Genomic DNA, 16,922 nt, shown 5'->3' on the forward strand with positions numbered 1-16,922 from the left:
TTGGAGTTAGTGTGGACTTCCCTGCTCTATGCCTATTTTGCATTTCGCTCAGTTCCCAGTAAGGCCCATCAGAGTTATACATTCATTCTTTGTTATCCATCAGGGATTTGGTTCCAGGACCCTCTTGGGGCTTCCAGAATGTGAGGATGGATGTTTAAGTTGCTTATATAAAATGGCCCAGTATTTGTATATAACTTACACGTGTCCTCCCATACACTTTAAGTCATCTCTGGATTGCTTATCATGCCTAATACATTGTAGATGCTTTATAAATAGTTGTTATACTGTATTGTTTAGGGAGTAATAAGAAAAAGTCTATAGGTTCAGTATAGACACAATTTTTTTTCCTGCATATTTTTGACCCATACTTGGTTGAATCCTGGGATGTGGAACCTGTGGATTCAGAGGGTTCACTTTACTTTTTTAATGTAGCATAATCAGGATGCAGATGAGGTATTTTGCCAGTTTGGGGAAAGAGGGTACTGTCCTGGACAGTGAGGCAATGAATTAGCATTGTTTTGATTTATTCTTATTCATGCCTCTTAAATTTTGGAGTTTTTAAAATGGTTGTCATTTCCTTAACATTAAGCTTAGTATGAAAAATATAGACAAGTGATTCTCAAACTTTAGCATGCTTTCAAATCACTTGGAGGGCTTAGTAAAACTTAGGCTGCTGCCCTCTGTCCTGGAGTATCTTGATTAAGTAGGTCTGGGCTCCTTGCATTTCTGATTAGTTCCAAGGTAATGATGATGCTGCTGATGCTGCTGATGCTGCTGATCCTGGGACCACACTTTGAAAACCATTGAATCGATTCTAGAAGGAATAGAAGTGTAATTGTTGATGTAGGCTTTGAAGTTAGATCTATTTGAATTTCTGTCCAGCCACTTACTAGATCTTTGACTTCAGGCAATTTTCTGAACCTCTGCTTTTCATTTCTAAGGTGGAAATAATATAATATTATGTTGTTAATATTAAATGAACTTATGGGTACAGAAACAAAACAGCTTGCAAAGCATGTAATAAATGTTGACTTTTAAGGATAAAAATCAGTGTTATGAAATATAGAATCCTGAATCTTAGGAAATTGAAGGAAGCTCCTTAAGGACAGAAAATTTTATATTTATCCTCATCCTGGCATTATACTGAGAAAATAATGAGCACTCAATTACTGTTTATGACTGCGGATTCTAATAATGTTTCAGAAACATTTGTTTATAGATGTAGATATGCATGTTTCCAATACTGCTACCCGTCCCCATGGTTGAATTTTTTGGTCATGAAAGTGTTGGACTCTAACAGCAGTTCTTGTAGTCCACACTTTATGTAACAGGATTTCTCAAGGTTATTCAATTACTGGAAGTATCTGAAAATCATCTTCAGAACACAGCCTCACCTGTAGTAGTCTGGTGACTTTGACCTTGAATGTAGTTCTTGAAGCTCTCTTTCCTGTTTGCTGTGTGCCTGACTTTCTTTCTGCAGTCCTCTCAGAGTCCTTCCCTCTTATTGATGATCCTCTGAAAAGTAGAACCCCTTTGTCCATTACTGTCTCAGCCATTTGCTTTATTTCCTTTGTAGCAGTTACCATACTCACAATTTTGTTTGCTTTTTATTGTTTCCTTCATCACCATGTATAAACTCTGTGAGGGCAACGACCTGATATGTGTTATTGGGACCCCAAAACTGGGCACAATATTTGCTATAAGATGACATCACACCTGGTTCAATGAAAGAATGTATGGCATGGAGTCCCCTTCTTACTTCCCTTCTCAAATCAGGTGCGCAGACTTGAGTGAATTACTAGTTCATGGCTCACTGTCATTATTGGTCCATGCAGAGTCTCCATTTAATTTATTGTATCTTCCCCCTTCCCCCATGCCCATTTACTTGTCTCTTACCCTATAAGGACTCTCTTTCAGGCCTATGCCTGGCTTCATGAAGCCTGCTGGATTGTTATCCAGGATGGCTGTGTGGTTGACACTCTCACCAGCTGCTGTTTCCACATTCTTGTTGGCACTTGATATCTTCTGACTTTGTAATTTTTTTCCAATCTAATGCAACAGGTGGAGAAATCCAGGCCCAAAGTAAGATGTTACTGTTCTCACTTGGATTTGCTGGTTACTGGACAGCTGAGTGTCTTTGTCACATGCTTACTAGCTGTGTGGGTTTCCCCTTTTGTGGTTTGGGCATTTTATATCTTTGTTTCCTTTCCTATTAGGATTTCCTATCTCTTTCCTGCCTTTGTGCTCTAATAGTGTGTGTGTGTATGTGTGTGTGTGTGTATATATACTGTAGGTGTTAATTTCTTACTGGGTTTTAAATATTGCAGATATCTCTATTTCAGTCTCTAGCACAGGAAAAAAAATCTCAGTTTTATTCCTGTCAAAAAAATTTTTTTTTTCTTTGAAATCCTGTTTTAAATAGAATCTTTAATTTTGTTGTGAGCCATCCATTTTCTCACCTTCTGGGTCTTGTTTAGGAAGTCTTTCTCCATTCCTAGTTAATAAAGGTATGTTTCTACATTTTTACTTTTTTTTTTTTTTTGGCAGCTTTTCTTCCTCAGTCTCATTTACTAAATGGCCTAGTGGGCTGTGATGTACCTCTACCATACATCCAGGAGCATGCACCCCACACCTACCCACTTAGTCATCCCCACTTAAATCTATTTTTAGGTCCCTGCACTGTTCTGATTAATGTGTTCCTCTTCTAATTCCACAGTGGTTTTGTTTTTATTTTTACTGCTACAATATGTATATTGACATCTAGAGAAGTGAGTTCCTCTTATATCCTCTTCTCTAGGAAAGTGCTTACAACGTTTTTTGGTAATTATGTCTCCTCTAAGATCATCAGATATTTACACACACACATTGTTTTTTTTCATTTTTTAGTCTCAGTACCTGGTATGTTCTTAATACATGGTGACTTGATTTTGTAGATGCTGAACAGTTTTGCAGAATTTAAGTTCCCTGAGTTGATTTGTTAATAGGTCTTTAGTATTTCTCCAAATATCATATATTTGGCTAATGTTTCGCTTTAGGCAAAAATTCCCTAAATGAACTAGGCTTGATTATTTTCATAAAGGCTAATCTGAGTCCCTAGTTAATGATTCTTGCCAAGTCATTCAGTCCAAAGGAGCTAGGTCCCCTAGTCTTTGTGGTATTAGTTCTTTTATCATTTGCCATATTGGATATACCTGGGAACCTATTTTATCTACATTAAGCATGTCTAGCATTTGTTTGTGTATGTAATTAGAGGTTTATATATACAGTTTTCATTACAATTTTAATACCTAAAAAAATTAGAAACCTAAATGCACAACATAGACATTTATTATTCTTGTCTATGGAAATTGGTAGTATAAACTGGGCAAAATATTACAAAATCCTGTAATCGGGATCATTCTACTTTAGTAATAAGGAATAAATTTATGTTCATGTAGAATTCTATAAATTGTCCTTGTACCATTCATGTCCATATCAAATAAAAACAGTTCAAATAACAATGTTAATGGGCATTAAGACAAAGGTGATTACTTCTTTGCTGTCTTTGTTTTCCTAAAATTTTGTAATAGCATTACAGTCATTTTTTTTAATAATACAAATATAGTAATTAAAAACAACTACATATTAATCTGGGGTGGGAAGGTAGAGGAGTTGTAGAGAAAATAAAATGGACCGTGTATTGAAAATGAATGATGGTATATAGAGGCTCATTCTATTCTACTGTCTCTCTACTTAGTATGTACTTGAATATTCTCTAATAAAAAGTAAAAAGAAAAAGACTGTAAAATTTTTGAGCGGGGGCTACTTATAGAATATACAACATAATCTCCGCAGACTTCTGTTATTGCTCAGTGGTATATGACTCTTCATGTATCTTATCTGTCAGTAGTAACCTTAGAAATGGTTTTGCCTTACTGGGAAGCATTAAATAATTAAGTTGCCCTTGCCCCTAAAACCTTTTCTCTATATGAAATTGTGGGTAGACTTAGTTGGGTCATGTCACTCATCTGCTCTGAACCTTTCAGCTGCTGGCTGCCTGCAAAGCCTCCACAATAGTTTACTTACTCTACATTCTGTGTTTTGATTGGAAGGTCTTGTTCATACATCTTGTTGAACACTGAGGAAAATGTTTGAAAGTTGAGGCTTCCATACTTCGAACCTTGAGGCTTAAGTGACTTTTGTTATAAATCTGGTCCTGAAGAGTTTACCAGTCTGGTGTAAAAGGAAAATGATCAATTTTTGCTGTGAATAACTCTTAAGTTAGCTCGAGGAAAAAGAACATGGGGAACAGTTTACCTCTAGCTTTCTTAATCCACTAGTGTGGACAGAGGCACCTGAACTAAGAGGGAGTAGTGCTGCCCAACCCTCACCCCAGGTCTCCTAACCTCTCCTTCATGGCCTAATACCAAAATATGCTCTGAAGGCCCTTTCTAGGGATGGCTGTGGCTGGTGATGGGTGGTAGGTGGTAGGTGCTCTTGGTCTGTCAATGGGCTCCTATTGGACTCTCAACTTGTAGTCTTTCCTTCAAAGAAGAAATGGAAGAATAAGGTCATGTTTGTGGTGGGTGTGGTGATGCACACCTGTGATTCTAACTGCTTGGGAGGCTGAGGGAGGAGGATCACATGTTTGAGACCAGTATTGGCAACTTAAGGGAGACCCTATCTCAGAATAAGAATAAAAACAAAGGCTAGGATGGACCTCATAGTACTGATAGTATGCTTGCCTAGCATGTGGTAGGCCATGGATTCAATCGCAAGTATAGGAAAACCAAAAATAAAATGACAAAAAGTAAGAAGGTCATGTCTGAAAACTCATTTGAACAAGCACATCCTTGACCTTGGCTTTATTTCCTTGGAGCCCTGGTTTCAAATGTATGGTTCCACTTCATACTTCTAAAAATTATTAAGGTTCTACCTCAAAGACCTTTTAAAAATATCTGTCAGTATTTACCATATTAGAAATTTGAACAGGAAATTTTAGAGTGTTTGTTAAATAATTAAAAATAAAACCTCATTGTACATTAACATAAATAACACGTCTATGAAAATTAAATGTTGTGAAGAGAAGTTAGTGAGAAGAGTGGCATTGTTTTACATTTTTGCAACTCTTTTTTAATGCCTAGCTTAATACAAGGAACAGGATTCTCATGTCTGCCTCTGTATCCAATCTATTACAATTGGGTTGAAGTACATGAAGAAAATTCAGCCTCAGATAAAACTGCAGATGGAAAAAGGAGGAGTATTTTAATAGTCTTTTTGGATAACTGTGAGTATTTTCTTAATAAGCATATTATCTTAATAATTACATTTGAAAATGTCATTTGCAAAATTCTGCTTATAATTGTGTCTTAAAGTTTAATTGCAGTTTGGAATCTGAAGCATTATCGGTAAACTTTTCTCACTGTGTTACATTTAAATCCATTGGTTTTGCTTACTCTTTGAGTCTTTTTACCCCTGGATGATTTGGAAAATATTGGTTCATGGAATTATACAAATCCCCCAAATATTAGCATATTTTATGATGCTATTTAAAAAAAAACACATTTGTTAAAATCACCAGCGGTTCCATCATAAAAGTTGCCCCACCCTCCGTTTCATTGAGGTACAATTAATTGGTATAACAAAAACTGTACATAGTTGATGTATTCAGTTTGATGAACTTGACAATTATTTATATTCATGTTATCATCACCACAATCCAGGTCATAAATGTGTCTTTTACCTCCAAACATTTTCTGGTGGCCCCTCCCCCACTCTTTTTGGTATTAGGAAAAACAAGTAATTTAAGATCTATCCTCTCAACCAAATTTTTTCTTTTTTCTTTCTTGATCCAGGGATTGAACCCAGGGATGCTTAACCATTGAGCCATGTCCCCATTTTATTTAGAGACCAGGTCTCGTTAAGTTGCTTAGGACCTCACCAGGTTGCTGAGGCTGGCTTTGAACTTGTGATCCTCCTGCCTCAGCCTTCAGCCATTGGGATTACAGGCATGCGCCTCTTTGCCCAGCTTAACCAATTTTTAAGTACATAGTACTTTACTGTTAACTATGTAAATATTGGGAAAGCTGTCACATTCTTGGTGGCAGATATGAGTTTTTCAAAACTCTGGTATTCAGTTGAAAGTTTAGATTTTATCATTGTCAACAAATATGTTAATAGTTTTCCTTGAAGCAGGAGGCTTACTTCATTCATTTTTGATAAAACATTGGCCATAGTTTATCTTGCAATTTCATGTAAAAATGATATGGGGAAAAATGCTGCTGGTTCAGCTTCCTGATCAAGTGCTTTTCCTTGAGACAGCCATCATAGTTCAGTGTGCAGTGCAAATCCTGTGTTTGCACTTCCCATTTCATCACACAGAACCTTACAAAAGCCCATGTATTGAAGAATTGAGATTTCACACCATAGTTAATCTTCACTGTTTTCATCAGGGACATTCTTATATGAAACTTTTTTTTTTCCACTCTGAGTTTATAGTGATACTGACTACCCACACTCTTGGTGCCACTGCCATGATTTGTGCTAAAGCACCATCAGTTTTGCATACTTTTGTTTTTGTTACCATCAGTGCACCTGTCTGTATAGCGTGCATTGCAGATAACCTCTCAGCATTATTCTATTGTGTTGTTGTCATCTGCTCCACCACTGATTATAAAAAATAGTTTTGATGTTATGGATGCCCTGAAAGGTTCTTGAGGACCCATAGAGTGTCTTGGACCGTTTGAGAACAGCTGGATCATAGCATCTTTTGTCAGTTTAGTTGAGGGCTGGTGCTTCTTATTGATCTGTCTCCTCTGAGGTTGCTGAACTGGTTCCACCTTCTCCATTCCTAAAGTTGTCTGATTAGAAAGAAGCAGGACGTGCTACTTTTTGGCTCGTTTGGGCTCTATTTTTCCAAGTGAAAGGAAGTTTATTATCACTAGTAAAGAAAATGTGTCTGAACCTAGCCTGACCTCTATGAATTGGAATTGAAAAAAAAATGTGGACACACCTTGAACCTCTATGAAGTTGTGGAATTGTGCTGTCTTAGCACAATAAATACATCCATAGAAATGTGAGCCCTGGATCAACTTTTCTCATCTTTAAGATACAATTGAGATTTTGGAGGGAAGTTCTGTTCATTTATCAAGAAATATTTATTTTATAACATCATAATTAAATATTAAACAGGACAACAGGTTGCCACCTGTAGTTAATGATGGTTTAACTTATTCAGTTTCCTATAAGTAAGTAGCTCTCAGATCTTGATTTGATTCCTTTTCTATTTTTTGGCAAAACTGCTAAAAAGGTAACTTATGCTTGTAATTGGAAGTAGATAATGTTGGTTATCTCTTCTGCTCCCTCACTCTTGAGCTTGCTTGAAATCTCTCTCTCTCTCTCTCTCTCTCTCGCTCGCTCGCTCTCGATAGTGCTGGGTATTGAATCTCTCTTTTTGTGATATTCATGAAGTTTGATAATCATTGCCTACATCCATTATATTCTCAGAGATTTGGAAAAGGTTGATCTTTTATTCCAACTTTTTTATTAAGATATTTTTTAAAAAGAGAAACTTTTCTCCATTATCTGTGAGATATACTTGTTATAGAGAAGGCAGGTTAAATGTGTGGGTCTTTTTTGTTTTCTTTTAAGTCAGATTTCAACATTTTAAGTTTATCCATTAGATTATAGAACAAATTTGTGGGTAAGTTAAATTTGTTTCCATATTGTTTTGCTTTGAAATAACAAGTTAAAATGCAGTGATTTTTTTTTTTTGGGGGTGGGGTGGGGAAGTAAATCTACGTGAAGCTCTTGTAAGGCAGGAAAGCTTCTGCTCTGTTCTTTATCAGTTTGCTGAGATAGACTGACAAGAGAAAAAGGGTGTACAAATTTATTATTGTGCACAAACATAAGAGCCTTCCAAAATAGGAAACTCAAAGCAGGGCCAGATGGTTGAGGCTTAAATATCCCCCTCCTAGGGGAGAGGGAAATGTGGGGAACTGTAGACAAATCTTGGAAGTAATAAAAGATTTTTAGGGGAGTTGAATGGGCCCAAAGAATGGACAGTAGTTTATATGAATGTTTCTGTTTGGAAGCTGAATAAACCTGGCAGAAGCTTGTGACAGTCTGTCCGGGTGTGTTGATGTTCTTCTGTCTTCTTCCTGTGACAGGAGTTAATCTTCCCTGATTAATGCGATTTTAGAAAGGAGGTCTAAGACAGTGCAGTTCTTCTGGAAGAGCTTCTTTGAGTCAGATGGGGGAACTCAGGGAACTCAGGGAGCACTTGAGGGAGAAACAGGGCGGGGTAGAGAAACTTGGACTTTAAGGCAGTTTCTAAGGCCTTCCCATTTTCTTTAATTCAAAGTATTCCACAAGCCAGAGTGCTACACTTTGGGATCTTGTTTTCTAAGCCCCAGAACTATTAATGGAAAAGTCCTCTTGTTATATTCTGAAAGTAGCTTAATTCATTTGGAAATAGAAAAAAAAAAAAAAAAGGAGACATACCTTAGAACTGTTAAAGAAATGGGAATAAAGAAAAAAATCTTGCTTAAATTTTTTTTTATCTTTAGAATAATGAATGCATTGCATATGTGTTTTGTGTTATATTCTCAGATTTGAGAATGTAAAAGGCTATTTTGCTTTTAAGATGCTTGTAGTATAATCAAGTAGGCAAAAGGTTGATTATTATTATTATCATTACATTAAATTAATATTAAATTTGGCATACATGGATAGAATGATAAACAACCAAAAGTTATCTTTGTTATAGTATTTCCCTCTTTTCAAAATTTAACATGGTGAGAGATGGATGATGGGCAACAAACTAATGTTTACTGTAGACAAAGAGAAGTAGTAGGTGAAACTGATTATTTGGGAGGGCAAGTCAGGTTGAACTCAAGGGCTCCCATCCTAATCTGTGAGACAGAGGGAAGGAGAGGCACAGGACTGCAGTTTTCATTCTGCTTTCCTGCCTGTGCTCACGGGGGCTTGAAACAGGTCCTTGTGCTGCAGGTCGGACCTGTTTCTAGCTACTCCTCCCTCCCTGAATTCCTTCTCATGGTTCCTGTGATTGCTGGATACACTCCACTTACAGCCTAGACAAGAAAAGACTCTAGGAGTGTCTGTGAATGTTTGCAGACCCCTCCTGGGAACCTGTTCCCCGCTGTCCAGGATCAGCAGTAGGAGGACTCTTGGTGACACTAGTTTTTCCTGTCCTCTTCCTCTCCTGTGTATTTCAGAATATACAAAGCATTAGTATAGACGTGCATGCTATTAATTCACCAGGATCTGTTAAATTGTTTTCAGTTCAGTGCCTTATACTTTACAAATGATACCTACGGTGATTTTGATTTGACTTCTGCTCTTCTCCACACATCTTATCTCCAGATGGATCTAAAATCAAGTAGTTAAGTCTATTCTTAATTTTGCATAGTGGCCTTATAGTATCCCTCAGAACAGACTGTGAACCATATGGCAAGACTGCTTATCGAAATAGACATTTTGCTGTCCAGTAAGTTTGAACTTAACAGTGTTATGGAGTGCTTTAACAGATTGGGACAAGCTTAGAATTCATAGATAATAGCTGCTATTTATTGGTCCCAATCTCACCCTAGATATTTATGTAAATTTTACAGCAGCTCTTTGAGTATCCTCATTTTCATTTTACAAATGAAAGCCTGGGTCATGAAGAAATGAAACAATTTACCCTTGAGCCCTATAACCAGATAGTAGTAAAGCCAGGATTTAAACCAGGTTCCCCATTCTCCAGCACTTGAGAGATCAGAGTGTGGGAGAACTACATGATATGAATTCCTGTTGGAATTTTCCTCTAGCTTATCCACTTAATCTTTTCTTCCTTGGTTCCTTGCCTCCATCTGGACAAACACACATCTCACCTACTTTGACTAGTGTTCTAAATTTTTTTTCACCAGAGTGTACAACTTAATGACAGAAATTTGCGCAAGAGAAGGCTGGGCGCACATCAAACAGTAGCTGGCTGCTAGCATGAAATTATTCTGAAATTTTATGTTTGATCTAATAGGTTAAAAATGGCTTTCCAATGTGTGGAAAAAAATGTGTTATTTTCTATGACTCCCCCTGAACCACACAGTATGTTTCAGTTTGAGGTACAGTCTATACAGGATTGATCGTGGTCAAATGGAGATTGCAAATAATTCACTCTGTTGGTATAATGAGGTCAGACTGGAAGGAGGACTCTGACATAGTACAGAGAGACAGTAAGGAGTTGAGCTGAGGCGTAAGGGGTGATGGACTGGGAATAGATATGATGGAGATTTGAGCAGTGTAAAGGAATAGATTTGATGACTACCTACCAGGGAACTCAGTTCTTCTACTGGTTTTCTTCATGTTCCTATCCCTTAATTCTGGGAGTATCCTCAGTCCTTGATCCACTTTTCAATCCCTGCCTCCATTAAACTTTTACTTATTGTTTTGGTTTTAGTTATTTCCTTATAAATGCCTAAACTAAACTGTGGTTTCAGTGAGCTCCAGTTCAACACATGCACCTGGTAATTTGCTCTCTCAAATTTGTAGTTGCTCAGTGGATATTTCCTGGATATTTGAATGTCCCAGAGTTGGCAGGTTTCATCTGAAATGCTCATCCCTCTAAAATCAGCTGTAGCATTTTTAAGAGGTATATGAATGGGTAGAAGAGGTTGTACCTACATGCACTGTACATTAGACTCAGGTCTCTAATTGATTAGCGAGGGGTGCAGAAACACCATGGAAGGTGGATGGCTTTTGTTTGGCCCCTTGGTTCTCAATGAGGCACGCAGCTATAGGCCAAGGATTACATCACACTTCCAGTGGACCTCACAGGAACTATCTGTACATGTCCTGCTGTTCACCAACAGTATGTTCTTGAGTAAGACTTTGCTTCCTCCAGGCCAAAAGCCTCATTGTGAGGAGAAATAAGAGTTGCTGTTCTTCTTTAATATTTTTAGTTGTAGATGGACACAATACCTTTATTTTATTTATTTATTTTATGTGATGCAGAGGTTTGTGCCTCCCACATGCTAGGCAAGTGCTTACCACTGAGCTAGAACTCTAGCCCATTGCTGTTCTTAACAATGACCCTTCATATTGTCCTGGAAGGTCTGTTCCCGCAACTCTCTTTCTTGTTTAATCTATGTTCACTGCCATGCTCACCCAACTGAAAAACCTTAAGGCCATATATCCTAAAGTTGAAGAGTGTGAACTATAAAATGACTCCTTGAGGGTTAGTTTAACCTAATTCCAGCTCTGGTCACTGCTGATCTTATGGAGTTATGTGTTACTCAGCTTTTTGTTAGTATAATGGATATCTGAGAAAATAAACTTATAAAGAAAAAAGTTCATTGTAGCTCACAGTTTTGGAGATTCTAGTTACATGATTGGTTGATCTGTTTCTTTTGCCTACATAAGGTAGCATATCACGGTGTGAGCATATGGCAGAACAGCAGTTCACCGCAGGTTTGGGAATCAAAAAGAATAAAAGGAAGGGATGGGGTTCTATATGCCCTTCAAGGGCATGTTCCTGATGCCCTCCCACTAGGCCCCACCTTTTAAAATTTTCATCATGACCTAGTAGTGCCAAGCTGAGGATCAAGCCTAACACCTGGACCTTTGTGGGGACATTCTGAATTCAAACCATAACAGCAAGTATTTTAATCTTGCTTAGCCTCAGTTTTCTTATCTGAAACAGGCTGAGGAGCATACCTATCACAAATGATGGTCCTGATAATTAAATCAGAAAACACCTATGAAGTATAATAGAAACCAATGCTCAGTAAATGATAGTTGCTATTCATTACTAATTAACAGTATTCATGTTAAACACCCTAAAAAGCTGTCCTTTTTTCCATCTCTGCTGTCCTGTCAGTGACCAGGTGTTACTGTCAATTCCTTTCCATAGTGTCTGCTGCTGCCACCATCTTAGATACTTGTCACTTTTTGTCTAGGTTGCAGGCACGAGCTGCTTGCTGACCTTCATGATTCTGGATTCTGCGTGACTCTGTGCATCAGTCTTCCTTTTTAGAAATGGCCCTTGATTCTTTGGATCTGTCATACTGACTAAGTTGCTGTCTGACTTTCAAAGCCTGTCATACTGGACCTCTGTATTTTCCATGACACTTTTTCTTTTAGCCTCTGCTCCAGTCAGACTTAGGAATGTGTTCCAAGTCATGCGTTCTCTTTCCCTGTTGTCTAAGTTGCCACCCTGGATCACTTCACTGGCCACATGCTCATTTGTCTCTCATGGGACTGTTTTGCCCTGTTCTGTGGAGGTCACATGTCATCTCCAGCTGGTCTGTGCTTTTCCCAGGTCTGAGTTGATCAGGGCCTTGCCAGTCACACCCTCCTCCAGGATAGGCCCTGGTCTGCCCTTGGGAATCTAGAGCCTGAGAAACTTCATTATACTATTGCTAATATGAATTCAGAGTCAAGAGAACTAGAAAGTGTACCAGTGTCCGGTTGCCTCAGTCCTGATGAAAGGAATTCTGCTTCTTGAAATTCGAACTCCATCATCACTACATTACTACCTTATTATCTTATTGTTCCTTGGAAAGATGCATATCGAGTAGGTGTACAATAATGTTCCCTTGGTATTTATTTTTGTCTCCTTAGCTGTAGAGGTGTTGACACTTGCTGAACTGAATGAATCACCCTGGCTGGTTAAAAAAAAATTCAAGATGAATCAACATGTGTTGCCCCTTGTTCTCTTTAATCCCCCATCATTCTGAAGGAAAGTGGTAGTCAGGTTTACCTGTTATGGTTTAAGCACATTAGAAAAGCAAAGACCATCTAGCCTGTGCCCTGTTCATCGCCCCCCTCTCACATTTCCAGTTCTCCTTACCCGGGCATGTGCTAATATTGATGATTCTTAGGGATCATGTAGCCACAGTTTCTATGTGAATTTTTTTGGATCTGACTAAGAAATTGAGAGGAGGGAAAAATGAACAGATGTGTCTTTGAAGGTAGGTGTTTTGCCCTTTTTCTTATATCCCTGGTGTCCATCTGGTATAAATGATTATTGAGTAACTGGATTTTTTAAAGAGCATGCTGTGCATTCCTAGAGTGAGCAAATGACTTACTTGGAAGACTTTATTCAGAGGTTTATCTTTTAAAGGAAAAAGGAGCCACTATCTGGTAGACATCTCTGCAGGTGGCTGGTGTTTGAAGAAGGATCTGTAAAGGCATTAGGGACAAAGATTGTGATGAGAGGAAAGACACTGAGCTTATAAGATTATCTTTAGTGGCTTCTTCCCTCTCAATTCATCCTCTTAGCTTCCTTAGGAGACGACGAGGCAGGTGCACTTCCTGGTTGCTGCGACTGGAGACCTTGTCTATGGTTAAAATCCACCCCATCAATTCACATTGGGAGATCAAACAAGAATTTAGATATGCTCATTATGCCATTCTATTTCAAGAGAAATGTTAGGAGTCCGAAATAGAAATTGGCAGCTTGGGGAAAAATGAGGTTTACCTTGTTCACTCTGGAGTTATTTGGGCAGGATATGTCAGATAAGTTTCATATGATATTTTCATTATGTGAGAGAATTTGCATTCCCCCCCTTTCTTTTCCATTTTGTTAAGATTTCAGAAATACAGAAAGGCAGTATAAATACCAGGTGACTTTCTCCTAGTGTTAACAGTTGGTAACATTTTGGTGTATTTGTTTCAGATTTTTATTTAATAGAAGAAATGAAACATCACAGATAAAGTTGAAATATACTTTGTTTCACTTCTCAGTTCAACTTCCCTCTCTCCCCAGAAGCAGTTTCTAATAGGAATTTGTGTATGTCTTTTCATCTTTTTCTAAATGTACTTTTACTATATATGGATTTTAATTAAAAATTATTATATGTTGACAAACTGTAGCTATACAAAGTAATGTTATGATTTTTGAATAGAGTGTAGAATGACAAAATCAAGCCAACCAATTCATCCAGCATCTCAAACATTGACATCTTCAGTGATGAGAACATTTGAGGTCCACCCTCCAGTGAAACTGAAATAATTAGATGTATTTAACATTGTTGTGCAACATCTTTTAAAAAAATCATACTTGGTTGTCTATTTAATTGAGGCTTTATACCCTGTGATTATCATCTTCCCGTGTTTCATTAATTTGAGGACATGTACCGTGTTAAGTGTTCATTAACATAAATGACATACTGCATGCTACTTGCGTTTTCAATTTGTCTACTTTGATAGTATCTAGTCATGTTGATATAAAGACCAGATGACATTTTCATTTCTAGTTTTTGTGTTGTGTGCCATGTCTTTTTTAATGTACCTGGTTGCTAGTATAAATCCATTGTTGTTTCCTTAACTTTTAGTAAAAATCCTTATTTGTTTGCATGACTTAAATTGATTTGAAATTTAAGAATTGACGCTGACAGTAAGTTGAAATCTAACATTTGGCTGAACTTTCCGTATTTATGCTAGCACACAGTCTCAATGCTTTGTGTTCCAAAATAAGCTGCACCGGTATTGCAATGGGTATGGGATGGTTTGCAAGGGACTCCAGTAGGTGGCAGGGAGTTTTTGGTTCAATTAACATATGCAGAAGTACTATTGCTAGGGCCACTTTGAGAACTTGTTATTGTGGCCAGAAGTGTTGTTATTTTTAAAATTTTTTAAATTTCTTTTGGTAACAGTTGTTTGTTTTCAATATTTTAAAAAATATATTTTTTAGTTGTAGTTGGACACAATATCTTTATTTATTTATTTATTTTTATGTGGTGCTGAGGATCGAACCCAGTGCCCCACGTGTTCGAGGCAAGCTCTCTACCACTGAGCTACAGCCCCAGCCCTTGTTTTCATTATTAAAGCAATGTCTCCATTAGTTTGAGAAAGTTACATAAAGTGAATATCTGTAATATTATGTTTATCCCCGTCTTCTAGTTAGGTCTCATTGCTCCTGTTGCCTATGGGGTGTTTTCATGTGAATATCTCATATTTGCCTCATTCAGAAGTCCTAAAATGGAACAACACGTCCATTTTTCATTTGACCCAATTCCCATTTATGGGGCCACAATGGTTTTCATGAAACTTAAAGTTTAATCCTAACGGCTCTTTGAGTTTCTATTTTCAGGCTTGCTTTTCCCCCTTAATGTCTCTCTTGCACTAATCTCTTCTAATCTCATTGCCATCTTCTTGGTCTAATTATGCTCACCTCTGGACCAAGTGACCATTGCTGTTGCTTTGCTGAATGTGCAGCCTGCAGTTTACCCTGTTCCCTGTTAGAGTTTTAAAACATTACCAACAGCACACTATTTTCACAGAGGTCTTCCTCTGGACTCGTAAGGGCTCTGAAATTGCTATAGTCAAACTCAGATTCTCCCACTTACCAGCTGAATGACCTTCAGATTGTAAATGCTTCTTAGACTCAATTTCTGCTGTGTAAACTGAAGTAGTAATAATGGTAGTTATATGGTTGTAGGAGGCTTAAACCAGAGACTATACCTCCAATTCTGTAGCTGGCATGATGGACTTACCCAGATTTCATTGTTCTTAATATTGTGCTGCTCTTGAAGCATTCAGCCTTAACATTTAAAACACAAACCTGTTTTGTAATCAGATCAGTTTCTTTGGTCTTTTACCCTCCTCCCTTCAAGTCAAACCTGTACATGCGTGATATGTGCTCTTGTAAGTGTACACACCCCAATTTTGGGTCCTTTCATAGTTTTTCATTTATACTGTCCTCCTGTTCTATTTTTATTTTGGGTGCTCGGCATTGAACTCAGGGCCTTGCACAGGCTAAGCACGATTCTACCACTGAGCTACACCCCTGCCTCCTTGTAGTGGCTCCTTTTTGTTTCTGTTCTTCTCATCTTCTAACAATCCAACTTATACACACTCCCTTGCATTCGTTTGCTTCTTGCAACACTAACTTACAGTGATATATTCCTCTATTTGTCTTTATGCAAAGTTTACTACTTTGCATGTAGAAGCTCTTTCTTCATCTCAGTTACAATTCTGGTCTGGCCCTCTATTTTGGAGTCAGTCTGTAGCCTAATCATGGCTAAGGCTTATTTAATAATAACTCAGTAAAGCTTCTTACTTGGTAATGTTTATGCTTGGTGTGAAAAGGACATGAGAGTGTGGTCAGGAAAGTTTGACAAATAGGCATTCATATTTATTTATTGTGGACTGTGTGCTCGGTACTCCAAAAAATATAGTGATATATAAGCTATATATCACTATAATATAAGGTTTCTGCATGTGCACACACACACACACAGAGACATATATACACACAATTTTTAATTTAATCATTACTTTTTAGAATTTCTCTGTGACCTGGGTTTTGGAGGCAGATCCATGGTGGGATTGGTTAAGAAGTTGTTTAGCTGTGAGAGAGTGTGGCTTGGACTAGTGTGTTGGTGACAATGCAGATGTAGGGAAGAGAACCAATTAAAAAAAATCAGGAAGATGACAGGATGTGGTGATTGATTGGATGTAATAGGTAAGAGGGAGGTAAGACTCAACCTGGACTATAAGATTTCTGACAGGGACATCTGGGTGGATGGCCATGCCGATCCATGCCGTTCACAGAGGGCATGCTGGGAGGAGCAGGTGTGGGGAGGTAGTTAAAAGATATAATTGTTTTTAAATGTGTTGAGTTTGAGGTTTGTGTACATTAAGTGAAAATTACACTTGGTTGTCTGGTAGGTCTGGGATGGGGACAGAAAATTGGAGTCATCAGCTTGAAAGTGACAACTGCAGCTGGATTTGGTATTCTTTAATGGCAACATTTTCAGATTGGACAGTACCTCTTAAGTCTGTACTGTAAACATTTTGGCTGAATGATTTCATTAAGTTTTATTAGATTCCTATTATTTGAAAGGTATAATGTGGGTTCTGGGCAGATACAAAGATGAATACTATCTACTTTCTCTCTTGGAACCTTAGATTCTATGGGTAAACTAAATAAAAATTGA

The 16,922-nt window shown here is 37.7% G+C and overlaps 1 protein-coding gene across 5 annotated transcripts in view; it reads left to right on the forward strand.

Moving 5' to 3' along the window:
• Nucleotides 1–714: 714 nt before the first annotated feature.
• Nucleotides 715–16,922, forward strand: part of Mpp7 (MAGUK p55 scaffold protein 7) — a 214,211-nt gene continuing 198,003 nt past the window's right edge. For 2 of the 5 annotated variants that reach the window (XM_048809158.1, XM_048809161.1), the window contains exon 1: nt 715–5,266. The gene's annotated coding sequence lies outside the window, so the exon portion shown is untranslated. The remainder of the gene's footprint in view (nt 5,267–16,922) is intronic. The other 3 variants (XM_048809159.1, XM_048809160.1, XM_015483499.2) reach the window with 3 other exon arrangements.

Source organism: Marmota marmota, unplaced genomic scaffold (genome assembly GCF_001458135.2).
Source record: "Marmota marmota marmota unplaced genomic scaffold, marMar, whole genome shotgun sequence".
Classification (NCBI taxonomy): Eukaryota; Metazoa; Chordata; class Mammalia; order Rodentia; family Sciuridae; genus Marmota; species Marmota marmota.